The sequence below is a fragment of the Cygnus olor genome, chromosome 6 (assembly GCF_009769625.2).
Source record: "Cygnus olor isolate bCygOlo1 chromosome 6, bCygOlo1.pri.v2, whole genome shotgun sequence".
Lineage (NCBI taxonomy): Eukaryota > Metazoa > Chordata > Aves > Anseriformes > Anatidae > Cygnus > Cygnus olor.
The window spans coordinates 37,000,450-37,013,946 of NC_049174.1; the positions used below are offsets into that span (position 1 = coordinate 37,000,450).

Below are 13,497 nucleotides of genomic sequence, written 5' to 3' on the forward strand. Positions count from 1 at the left end.
TAAAATAAAGATCCTGAAAGGTTCTCCAAACCAGATTTATTTTGGCATGCATATGCAGGAAACTATGTACTGTAGCAAGTTTTAAATACTGTATTTGGACACTAATTCTCAACTGCCGTCATCAGTTTGCTGACAGCCATCTGCTTGGACCCTGCTCCTTCCTCCCGTTCAGCACCGCTAAAGTAAAATATTGACAGAAACAACTTCTGCAGCAAAAGTGGAAAAGTTAATAACATAACTGAAGTCACACAGGATTTTTCTTTAATGTTCTGGAGCTCTCCTACAGTTTTGTTTTGCTCATGTCTTAATTTAGAAGTGTCCCACCCATCCTAAAAATAGGAGGTTGTATAGCCCACTATCTTTAGATGAACAGGTTACCAAGGAGAAATCTATCACCATAAGTGCCTACCAGATAGTTCATGTGACTTAACCCTAATGAGCAGTACACGTGCTCCCAGAGAAGCTGGCATGCTGGGAGGTGCGTTGTCAGTCAGTGCAGGGAAAGAAGTTGTCACGGCACGGCTGTTGCTGAGGCTGCCGAAAACTGCAGTAACACGTGCAGCAGATTGTTAAAATTCAAATTTACCTGCAAAAAGATTTTGGACAGTGATGTAGAGAGCCTGTGCTATCCCTTACATTGTGCTTGCAGCAGACTGCCAGCTTGATGCTCTCAGAGCTGCCTCGGCACTTCCAAACAAACCCTGAGCCTCGCTGGACTTGGATATTTTTGTTCAGATCATGGTTTGTGATGTTCCCCACCTGAATGAGTCTGAGCTGCTCCATCTCAGTATGAAGCAGGCTCTACCTTCAGCTATTTGCAGGGTATGTCATTAAAGCTCTTGCACACAGGGCAATGCACAATAGATGACTTTGCCACTAATTAGTTCAAAAAGGAAAGTGAACGTGTGCTCACATACACACACAAATATACGTTCATATAAATAATTTATTTATCATATCTATTTATAATACATGAATCTTTTATATTTTATGGCAATACCATTGCTGTTTGTAGATTTACATCTCTTATTAAACTTCACACACAACAAAACACAATGCTATAGAAATATATAGCCCTACAAACTGATTCAAGACTTCTAATGCAAGTGGTCTTACTGTCTGCAATATTCCTTTCTAAATTGTGCCATTATATCCCACAAATTGACTTGCAGTGAAAGACAATTTCTTTTTATTCTCTTACAACTTTGCAGTAGAAAGGGAGAAAGAATCTATCCCATAAGGAACACAATAGTTTCCATGCTGAACTCTACCATATACATCTGTGGCCACAGATCTGCAGATACATATATGTCCAATCTGAAATCAGCCTTGAGAGTAGATGGGTATGTTTGTTTTGTTGACAGGATCAGTGGTAAATTTATTGGAAAAAATAATGCCTTTGGGAAGATCAAAAAAAAAATATTAGAAAAGTTCCACTGTCAAGTGGAAAATTTGAGTAGTGATGCAGGGAGGGTAACAGAAGCTAGGAATTGTTTGTGAGTGAAGACAAAGTCTCATTGTCAAAACTAACATCTGAAAATGGGAACATTACATTTTTTTTTGAGAAACATTTTCAAAATTTGACCTGTTTTTTCTTCCCATAGTACAACAGTAAGTCTGTTCTATCATTCCCAGGCAGTGCATTGCTTTCCAGTTCCTGCATGTTGTGCAGCCCTGCAGGTGAGTGTTTGGGTGAAGGGGGCAAGCACCACATCTCTGCATTGGCAGGGCAGTGAGATGTTTCCTTGGTATTCCTGCTCATTTCTGCCTTCCCCATTTGCACCACTTCCCCACTCACTTTGGGCTAACCTTCCCAAACCTTGCTTAAAGTCCTTTATGATAGTCTTCCAGGCACCTCCACCTCTCTTCAGTGACCCTGCAGCTCTCTTCATCCCCAAGTACAGCAAAGTCAGCTCCCTGTGTCTCAAATGCTGAACCATGTAGCTAGAAATTCCATTTCTGCACCACTACCTAAACCACAAAAACAACGCGTCATTCTTAAGAAGCTCTTAGCCTGATAGGTAAGGGTTCTCTAAGAAAATGCAGGTTATTTTAAACAGCCTGCCACAAGTGTGGTGAGGATGGCTTACCAGCCTTATCAGTCTACCTTGTAGGTTCTTTTTTATGGTCTGTAGCTGGAGGTGCTGAGGCATCTTAAGAAAGCCACAGGCATAAACCACATGAAGAGATTAAAGATGTGATTAGGAGAGGCAGGAGGAAGTGCTCCTGTCTTCTTGTGTACGTTCTTCTGAAGGTACTTGCATCTTCTACACAGGCCTATACATTTCCAGAAGTGCCTTTAGAAATACCTGTGTGTTTTCCCAAAACCATGAAAAACCAGCAAAATCCAAGCGGGGAACAGTACTTACAGAACCAAAATCAAGCACGACAGAAAAACTATCCAAAGACATCGTTGCTCTTTCATAATCATCCATTTTTCCTACTATTTCTCTATAGGGAAGAAGCACAACAGATTGCTGCCTCTTTGTACATTGGTGGAAGGCTTTAATCCTTTGTCAAGGCTTTCTCAATTAAAATCACAGTTAAATGCTGTAGGATTTAGCTACACATGTTCAAGAAGGTACATTTTCTCTAGCAGCCATTCTCGCTAGTTTTTCTGTTGCAGTGCTATGCAGCTCCATGTGCATATTTATTTTCAAGGTCCAATTTCTATTTTAGAAGTCACAGCAAGTTCTGAGACAATTTGGAATGAAACTGTCTTTTGTTGTTGTTGTTGTTGTGGGAGATTTCTTTTGTACCTGAAGTAACATTTTATTAGGAAGGAGGATGTGGAGGAAGATGAATTAATTTATTTTGATAATATTGTTAGAACTGGTTTGAGCTAAAAAACGTATTTTAATTTGCAAAAATATATATATAAACAGGGCATTAATGATAAAGAAGTCATAGAAGTTATGAAATCCACACTGCAAAGTATTTTGTTTCTGCAACATCTCTAATGCAAATGGTGAACATTCACTTAGGTTTTAATTCCTGACATAGAAGAATGTATTTATTATAAAATATGTATGGGAAATAAACTTTCAGAATGGGGTTATAAACCTGGTCTAAGTCCCATAGATAAATTACATAATAAAGGAATACAATATCATACATTTGGGATACTAAAAGAAGCAAGTATGTCTTATACAGAAATCCATCTAAGGAAGACTTTGTTGCCTGTTGTGACGTGGTGACATCCGAGAGATCAGGACACTTCTCTCCCATTAAGAGCAGTCGCCCGAAGTACAGAGCACAAATCTCAGCATGCTCCTGCTGGCACGGGATGTGGCCTGTGGCATTCATCAGCGTCCAGTTGTGACCAGTGCCTGGCAGGGGAATTCCTTGCCATAAAGCTGTGGTCATGAGTCCAATCAAAAGCTACAAAAAAAAAAAAAAAAAAGAGGTAAAAAAAAGGTAAAAAAAAATTGGTAAAGATCTTTTCTATATATACTTCTCACTGAAATGTAATATCTTCAAACTGCTTCTTGGTGTAGCGTCTTTGATGCCAGCATTTATGTCAGATGAGTCTTCAAATCTGACAATTGACGTCACTGGAGAATCTACAAGATTTCTGCTAGCAAAGTCTCATAAAATAGACCGTCTATTTTCCCAGCAAACCAAACTCTTCTTCCTGACTAGCATAAGACATAAGCGTGCACCCAGTTCTGCATATCCATATCTAATTGCGAGGTCACACCTTTCTTTAATGAGTTTGCTAAAAGTTTATAGCAAGTTTCCTCAGTGACACAGGTAGGGTTTCATTGATCTCCAGCTGGGCTGTCATTAAAGAGGATGGGGTTCCAATTTCTGATTAATGAAAATTATAATTATGTACAGATAATGGAGAGAGAGACATGTTTCCACGTTACTTTAAACAAAGAAGAGTTAAGGCCTTATCTTAACTATGCATTGGCACTGCAATGCGAAATGGTCATGCAAAATTAATTTTTAATGTGTTCAATTTATATTAAAAATTTCTGCAAGTGTGTGAATTTTTTTTTTCTAAGGCTGGAGTGCTACTTCATTTACAATATTCCCTGAAGGTGTTTTTTTTCTTTCCTTTTTTTTTTTTTTTTTTTTTTAAGAGACTCTTAAACTGAAGCCATTTTAAGGGTTTTATGAGACATTATGTGAGCTTTCATATGCAAGTTAGTCGTTAAGTACCAGATATTATATTCTGTAATATGCTTAAGTGATATTAGAGGCTGTATATAGCCTGCAGTAATGGCTATTGCTGCTTTTTTAATTTATCAAGAAAATGTTGCTTAAATAAGGAGCAAATCAGTGACTGGGTGTAGAAAATATAAATGTAAAGGAAGTAACAGTATTGTGGCAACACACTTTGCATGTCCAGCTTCACTGGGGAGCAAGCACAGAGTCTGCTTTCCCCTACTCCTGTTGCCACACATGGCAAGTCCCATACATGCAGTGCTTAGAGATATGCAAAAAGAGAAATTTTACTGAGTCTCACTGAATAGTATTTAAACATTGTTCCTCAAGACTTCATGAGAATTTATATTATGCCCCTGGAAACTGTGTTTGTTTATTTATTTATTTATTTATTTTTGTACAATTCTTGGCATTCAAACAAAATAACATCTCACATTTGGACTTAAACCAGTGAAGTTTTTGAATGTTCAGCCTACAAAGAGAAATATTTTTGTTAAGCTGGATTCATTGGTCAAGCTATGAAAGCTAGGTTAAAAAAAAAAAAAAAAAGAAAAAAGAAAAAAAAAGAAACAACCCTCACATGGCTAAGAAACTTAAAAAAAAAAGGAAGAAAATAAACCTTTAAGCTAACACACTTGTAGAAATAGAAAAGTCACTTTACTTTAACATTTGCATCTTGCTTGTTCTGACACAGAAATAAACACTTGCAGTTGTTGTGCTGCACAGAAGTGGGATGCAGGAATGTTTTGCATAGATCACCCTGAGCAATGCTACCTGATTTTGGCCACAGAGGCCTCCACCACCCACCTCCCCTTCCCTTTGACTGGAGACCAGGGGCAGGCTGCAGAGCTCATTCCTTCTCCTCTGATCAGGGACCACTCTTCTGTGCCCAGCTGCAAATTCCCACTTTCGTTCAGAGTTATGATTGAAGAAATGTATTTTAAATGAGAAATCATCTTTTCCATTTTCTTTCCCTCTCCCAGCTGCTGATTCCCACCCTGATTCCTGTTTTGGAGCTGTGATTAATGTGCTTCTTTTAAAAAAAAAAAAAAAAAAAAAAAAGGCAAAACATCATCCTTCTCTCTCCTTCCCTGCCTCCTCCCCCTCCTCCTCCTGGTCCTCCTCACAGCTGTGGATCCTCACTCTTACTTCCTTCACCATCTCTGTCATTCCTGCTCTCCTCCCTCCCCTGGCTCGCTTAAATATTTCAGAGAAAAGCAATCCAGCTTCATCCAGGCTTCACGGCACTGCCTCTCCTCTTGTCTGTGCTCATTCTCACTTGCTGTCTCTGGGAGGAATGGGGCCCTTGGCATGTTCGTAGCCGCCTCTCTAATGAACTTGGTTGCAAATGAGCATAAAGCTAAGCACCAAATTGGCAATATGGACCTCAGCAAGAGCTAGCAAAGGGATTTGAGGACCCTCTCTTGAAGAACAATTTTGCAGGCAATGCATGGGCCCAGGCTCTCCAAAGTGATGTAGCAAAAGCCCAGGACAAACATCTCCTCATTCCCTCTGTCAGGTCTCTGCATCTCGATGACCTCATGCCTGAAATCTCTTTCATGCCAGAAGTCAGCAGCCCGGAGGGACTTTCTTGGCTGGGAGAAGTTGGCCAGTGGGACACAGGTCCGTGCTGCAGGGCAGGGGAGGTCAGGATAAGGTTAGCTGTTTTCCCCTGAATGGTAAAGCCTCCCTTGGCCATTTTTTTCACAGTTTATGATTGCTGTGAATTCCCTTAATGGGCTGGGATACTTGGCCCAGCCTCCCAAGTCTACAGTAGCTATCAAGCAAACTGTATTCACCACTTGACAAACTGCTCCTCCTTTCACCACGAAATCCTCATTGATGGCTCCCAAATCTAAGCAAGAGGAAAATACAGTAGCCTCCAAGGGAAATGTGGTAGTGTTTAGTGTCTACGGCTCATGCATGGGGATTTCTTATGGTTAGAGGACAAGCTGCTGCTTCCCATCACTGCGCCTTTTAGGTGGCTTTTGCTTTTCTTTGGGGAGCTTCCTGCAATTCATTCACCTGGTTTGGATGAGAAAGTCACAGTGCTGCCAAGTGTATTTTGGTTTGTCTCTTTCTATGGCAAATTCACAGAAAGCTGGACTGAAGGTTAACAGAAAACAAAGCAAACGTACAAATAAACAAACAAACAAACAAAATCCAATAGACAGAAAGCAGTAATAAATTTAACAAGTTTATCAGCACCTGAGCCACCTCCTCTCTCCACTGACCCCAAGCCTCAGCTTGCTCGGCTGCAGAACCCTTTCCCCAGCCATTTCTGGACTCTGATTTTAGGAGCCAACTTTTATCCAGTTTCAAGCTCTTTCGTATGGTTTTCCAAACCATTTTATGCATTCCCCTAGGGCTATGTGAGGAAGCTTCTCTATGGAGGTTTCCTGTTAGTGTCCATGTGGTCAAAGGCCAATTAGGCTTTTCAACAGTCACAAACTTCAGTCCTGTAATTTTGAGCTTGAACTGGCTTAATCCATGGTAAGCGACACCAGCATCTGCTTCTCTTCTCCCTCCGATCCTTTTGCATGCACACAAAAAGCCTCACAAAATTTATGAAGATATCTTCCCATTCTTCACCTGTATGCATGTGCCTTTATGTCTATGTACTAGCTATGTGTGTGCAAGTATGTGCATATGTGCTCTTCATGTGTGCTGATGTACCTTCCCCTAATTATATACAAACAGATGTTTATATATAGAATGCATATTATAAATTTAAATCGATACAAGAACATAAATCTGAATAAATCACAGCTAAGCTGCAGCTTAAAATAAACATTCTGGAAAAAATAAGCAAATAAACTTTTTTTTTTCTTTTTTCTTTTTTTTTTTTTTGGCAGAATGTTTATTTATTTAACAACAGCGATGCAGTTGCTTACACTTTCTACAAATGTTTTATCTCTTCTTCCTCCGCACCTGTCCCTGAGTGAATAGAGCCACATCTGTCTCATCTTGGCATAACAAGTACACATCTACATCTGTGAAAGATGATTCCATTTTTGAAGGAAACACTGTCTACTTTTACACTCCTGCAGTCTGCTAGAAATTATTACACAATGGATTTTGTGTCTTGCAGGAAGGCTGCTAAATAGTGAATAGCGAGATTGGAAATGATACAACAAAAATAATGCTCTACTTTAACAAACAGCCAGATATAAATATAAATATATGTTTATTCTAAACTTTACAGATATGATAGATGCACTGATTAGTGTTACCTTCAATTTACTGTTTCTAGCATAGCGGACTCTCACTTAAAAAGCTCAGGAAATGGAAACTGTAGAGTACAGGGACAGTAATTGGATATAGACACTGTCACCCATCAGCTGCCGAGTCAAAGACTGGATGAATTTGGTAACAACTTAAAAAAAAAAAAAAGCTGATGGTTGTTTAGTAGCAAATATGAAATGAAATAATGGGCTCCACAGAAAACAGTAGGTGGGGCTTGGATCTTTCCCCAGAATTCTCAGTACCCTTTATTTGTCCCTTCCCAACAAAGAGGTCACTTTTGGGCGGGGGGAAACAACCCCAGCCTGAGCCAGGGCATGGGAAGATGTGCGGGGAGGAACCGTGCCCAGATCCGGCAACCTGCTGTGGTGGTACACGGCATGAGATGACTTTTGGTCCTCTGGGAAAGCCAAGGGTGCCCAGCTGTGTGGTCAGCAGGGCCAGTGAGCTCTTGATTTAGAACAGCCATTTGCTATCCAGGGTTAAGTTAATAATGACATTCAGCAGCTCATTAAATAAATGAAGAGGTGAGCTTTAGCTGATATAGTTAAGAGTTTAATGAGGTAAAATAGCAAAATAGCCAAAAACCTCTTGCTGACTGCATCACCAGTGATACTGAACTGATGAGTAGCAGTTGTGTTATGGACTTCTTTTATGGGCTTGGCTATGAAAGCTGAAGCAAAAAATAAAGGTAAAGTGCCCTGGAGCTCCTCGTTCACTGTCGCACTTTTTTCACCATCGCTACCTCCACTGTGTACCACGGCTCTTGTAGTAGCATAGCGGGAGCTGCAAAAACCAAGCAGGAGGGTGGCAGCCAGGAAGGTCTGCTCAGCTTCTCACCTGGAGGCCTGGGAGAGCATTAACCCTACATTTGTGGGACTCAGCGGCTGGTGCAAGCCATTTTATACATTTCCCCAGAGGTACGTGAGGAAGCCTTGTGCTGACATGTCTGCATCTGCTGCCCAACCAGATAACACGCTATTTTCAATTTGCATGGATGGCAGAGAAGTTTCACTGAAAAATGAGGCCTGGCCAGGAACTTTGTCTATGGAAAAAATATGTCTGTAGTAAAATTTGGCTTCACTGCTTTCCATCACTTCCTGGCCATTTTTCATCTTTTGCCAACCTGGAGATCTGTGCAAAGTATAAGAAACCTTCCTTACTGTGTTACCCACTGAGAACTTTGAACTTAAAAAGAAAAAAGAAAAACTAAATACTGAAGTGACAGAGTTGTTTTCAAAGAATTATTATTATATTAGAGAAATGTTATTTCTCTCTCACACTTTCTGTTGCTTTTCCTTCACTGTGTTGTAGGACAGAGTGAGAGCAAGACTGATTCATTCCTCTGTGATTTCAAAACAATCCAAAACATGGTCAGATCAAAAAGAAATCAGTAAGTGTTCACGAGTTTAGTTTCAAAAGTGAATTATTTCACTGGGGAAAAAATTCCAATCAGAGTATGCTATTAATTGTAATTATATTTTAAAACACATATGGAGATTTAATGAAAAATCATCCTGGAACCTTTATCAGTCTAAGATCCTTCACATCATTGCAGAAAGGGTCCTTAATGCTTCAACAAATGGAGCTGATGATTTTCGTTTAATGCAAATATGAAGAAGACAGAACAACTTGTACTGAGTTAGACTGTCCTTCTGTATACTGCATTGAGGTACATAGGTCTCATATGCCATGATGCCATCCCTCTTTCCTCTTTTTTTTTTTTTTTCAGTGTTTCATGTACTATCTTTAGGCTTTCTCAAAATTAACTGCTTGATTTACCCATCCTTCCTGGGAATTTATGATTCATATCTTCTTTTTTTTTTTTTTTTTTTTTCCCTCTCTCTTCTGCCAGACCTTTCCAACTCCCAACTGCTGTTCCTTCTTCTATATTAAGCACCCCAGGCACTGATGTACTTGACAATGCCCTGTACTTTAAACACACACACAATAGCACACTAGCAATCTGAGAAATTTTCTAGCATGACATACATACACGAACTTCAGATTCCCATCCTTTCACCATCTTAGCAAATACCTTTTATTTAATTTCTTATCTTCTTTGCATTTGTTTAAAATATTATTGTTATAAAGCAATATATTTATATATATATATATATAATCATTGGCAGAGTTATATAATGTGTATTATTTACTTAATAGCTGTTCTGGTCTATTGGGTAAATATATAGTCAGGCAGTTTTTAAAAACACGTATTACATACCCAAGAGACCAGAGAGACTCTGAAGGAGCTGTTCCAGTCTATTGGGTAAATATGTATTTAGGCAATTTTTCAAAATATGTTAAAAACTCCTTTACTGCCATTCTGGTCAATTGGTTAAATATGTATTTAGGCTTTTTTTTTTTTTTTTTTTATGCCTTTTATGTATCTGATAACTGAAGAAACTGTAACCACTAAGTATGTTTTCATAATTGTACCTATGAGTATCACTTGTATTTGCTCTCTATATTTCAGCTCTGTTCCCTGCTGTTGTATCTATCACAAGGCCAAGAGCTACACATCATGGTCATCATCACAGAGAACAGTGGCATGAGCAAAGGATAAAATGAACATTTGCATATGCAAGCAACATTATGAATGACATTAACCCTTCTGATTGTAATCCTTGCTCACTAAAAGTGATTCTCTGCATACAGTTTTCCTGCATTTGGCTCTCTGTCGGTGGACTGACATACTTTGCATTGTGCTGTGCTGGTTAAACTGATGGATATTTTTAAACCATCTGCATTTTCGATATTCAGAGGCACAAAATGGCATTCAGAAGCCCTGCTGTCAATTCTGGGTTTGTTTGTATGAGTGAAGTTTAGCACATGCTTAAGTATGAGCTAGATCATGGCTCAACTAACAGCACTTACATCACTCTAAATTTAAATACCTGATTTTATATATATAAAATGATATATATATATACATATATATTCCTCCCAAATCATTTTAGGTGTTCAAGGTGATAGGATAATCAGATGTGACGGCTGAGCTATAACACAAGTTTCTGAAAATCTTAATGTAAAGTAGCTATGACAGATGTTAACATGCTGGGGTTTGTATAGCTTCTGCTATATTTCAGCTGAAGATATATATTTACATGTAGTTCTTTCTGAGTGATCTCTGGTGACAATTTTATACATTGATAGAAGCAGGGGCTGGGCTTTACACAGTGACTCAAGGGAGGTAAATAAAGAGACCTTTTCAGGCTTGTTCTTATTAATCCATAGTTTTCAAGACAATTATATTTGTTCCATGTTCCCTCTTTTCTCTGTCTCTCTTTAGGGGTCCAGCATCTCCACAGAACTGCTGTTGTAAATTAATCCAAATCTTATTGTTATAAAAATAGGAATGAACAAGTATGTCCTTCCTCTCTTCCCACTGCTTGAGCAGACAGCCTAAATTCCATTTTGGTTTATTCCTTAATGACACATTATTAACTGTCCACACAGAATCGATCATATTCAGCCTGCAAAGGTCTGTCCATAGTTAGAGTATCTTTGTTTGCCTTTGCTGGTAATTGTTTTAGGTTGGAAAGGTCTTGGCCAGCTTTCTCCAGGTGGGTTCTCAGCTTTTCTTGTATACATACACTCATGGTACAGAAGCCCAAATCCTCCTGTATTTTGTTCCTCTATTGTCATCAACATTTTAAAATTAATAATAGTCCTTGCAAAATATAATTCTGTGCCACTTGCAAGTGAAAACACCATCTAAGGTGAGGAGAGGGGGTTGTGACTTTAGAAGAAAGTAACGTAGAAGAAAAGAGGCAAAAGCAAGCATGGAAACAAGAGGAACACATGAGCCCAGGAACAAGTATATCTGCAGGTGGAAAAGAAAGGTTGGTTAGCTATCTGTATATATCCTAAATAGGCCTATGCTAACTTAGAAATACTCATGTCGAAGTCAGTGGGGCCACTCCTTTTCTTAAATTTAAGCCAAGTGTAATCCTTTACAGATTGTAGTAAAATGATGTCACCATTTCAAATCAATCAACTAGTTTGTTTTATATTAATACAAGTTTAATGCAAGTTTAATTCTGAGGAATTTTTTTTAAGAAAAACAAATATGGAAAAATATTGATAAGAATTCTCATATGGAATATTGATACATGAAAATATTGATAAGAACTCTGAATAAATTTGATGAGTTATCACCAAAATAAATTTATTATCCAAATTATTAGACCAGCTGTAATGCTAGTATAAAAATAACAGTGCATTTGAAGTGATGCTATGTCAGTCACATAATTTCATAAACAATGATCAAATCCCATCAGTATAAAAAAACATCTTGTCTGTCAAATATTATGAGATGCTTTCCAGATCCACCAGTGTATCCAGGCCTTTCCATTAATCAGTACTATATAGGCTTTTTTCTTTTTAAATCATTGAGCTGGATGCCGAGAGATGCTCTCAACAGGAACTGTTGCTGTGTAACATACTCAAGCCTGAAATGTGATTCTATTTTTATAATACAAGGATCCCTGCTGGCTGAGGGGAGTGCTGGTAGGTCCTGTGTCCAGATCTGGATGTCAAGTTCATTCTGCAGAAAGGGTAAAATTCCATACTTATTAATATTCTAGTTTGTTGGGGTTGGCAGGGGCCAGGGATTTTTTTTTTTTTTTTTCACCAACTTACTTCATAAGTTATTGGTGAGGTTTTTCTTTTCAAAGGATACACATGTCTTGCCAGGCAAAATGTGGGTAAACTGTAACTGAAGCTTCTGAAATAGCTCTGCCAAACTGCTTCACTCCTGCCTATTAAACCATCCTCACGGCCCTCTCTTAAATTAAAAAAAAAAAAAAAAAAAAGAAAAAAAAAAAGCTTATGCATTTTTACACCAAAATAATTACTGAGCCAACTGAGGCAAAGTGCTTCGGTAGATTAAAAGACAAAAGAAAAAAAAAAAGTTCTAAAAGTATATTAACTATCTTTACAACACACAATGTATATAAAGAAACAGCCGCTATTGTTACATAGCCAGGAGATTTCTCTGCTTGCATTTGGCAGTAACTATAACAGGGTAGGATACCGGGTTAACCTGCTACTGGCATAATTTGATTTGGCAACTTCTGTGATCCTAAGAATATTCTTATTCTATCAAAACATGTGACAGCCTTGTGATGGGCACGAATGGGGGATGAGATCAGATCACCAAACCCAATTACATTAGATTAAACAGAAATGTGATGTTTTCAATAGTCAAAAAACACTGGAGACATCATCAAAGCTATCAGTGCCCATCTCTTCGCAATCTCTACTAGGATCATTTTGTTCCCTCAGCATTGATCTACTACAAAACTGAAAACTAATTTAAAGGAGGAAAGATCTTCAAATATTTATGTCTGAATATATGTGTGGACAAAATGTAGACTGAAAGCCAACAGCTTGTTATGATAGCCTGGGTGAACACTAAACCTGAGGCCTGGTCCAAATCCCATAAAGAAAGACCACCTTCCACTGCCTACAGTGGACATTAGACTAGGCCCACACTTAAAGCCCTCCTTACAGATCTGTGCCCACACACATTTTCTTTCTGAACTTTTTCTGTTGCAAAAGTTGTGGGAAGTCTGTGCATACAACCATGGGATTTGTCTGGGTGTCCTTTGGTCGGAGCAGCTGAAGCAGATAAGGAAAGAGAAAAATTCCCGCTGAGGAGGAGGTGCACAGAAGTACCCATGGGTGCAGAAGGGATAAAAAACATCAGGCAGCATGTTTGTTAGCTTAGTGGTAACCCAGCCCTGTCTAACAGGCATTTATATTGTCTCATAATATTAAGTAAACTCAAAATCATAAAACCAATGAAAGAAGTTTATCTATTGAAACTAGCTGGACTCAAGATACCTCTGTACTCTGTCACCATCTGCAAGAGAAAATGAAGGTGCTACAAAATATCTGCATGACATGTCTTCTGGCACTGACTTTCCCCTCAAAAACACACACCAGCATATCCAGGGGCTCCTTTCCCTTTGAAATATGAGTCTTATTTCTGTAGTCTGCTCTCAACACCACTCAGACTGAAATGGATATTATACATTACCATTAAATGTGATCATTTTACTATTTTTCTCTGAC

At 38.6% G+C, this 13,497-nt stretch overlaps 1 long non-coding RNA gene across 1 annotated transcript in view; it reads right to left on the reverse strand.

Moving 5' to 3' along the window:
* Positions 1–420: 420 nt before the first annotated feature.
* Positions 421–13,497, reverse strand: part of LOC121072367 — a 223,421-nt gene continuing 210,344 nt past the window's right edge. Inside the window, exons 2-3 of the long non-coding RNA XR_005821159.1 lie at positions 3,116–3,381; positions 421–586 (exon numbers count right to left, since the gene is read on the reverse strand). This is a non-coding gene — a long non-coding RNA (uncharacterized LOC121072367). The remainder of the gene's footprint in view (positions 587–3,115; positions 3,382–13,497) is intronic.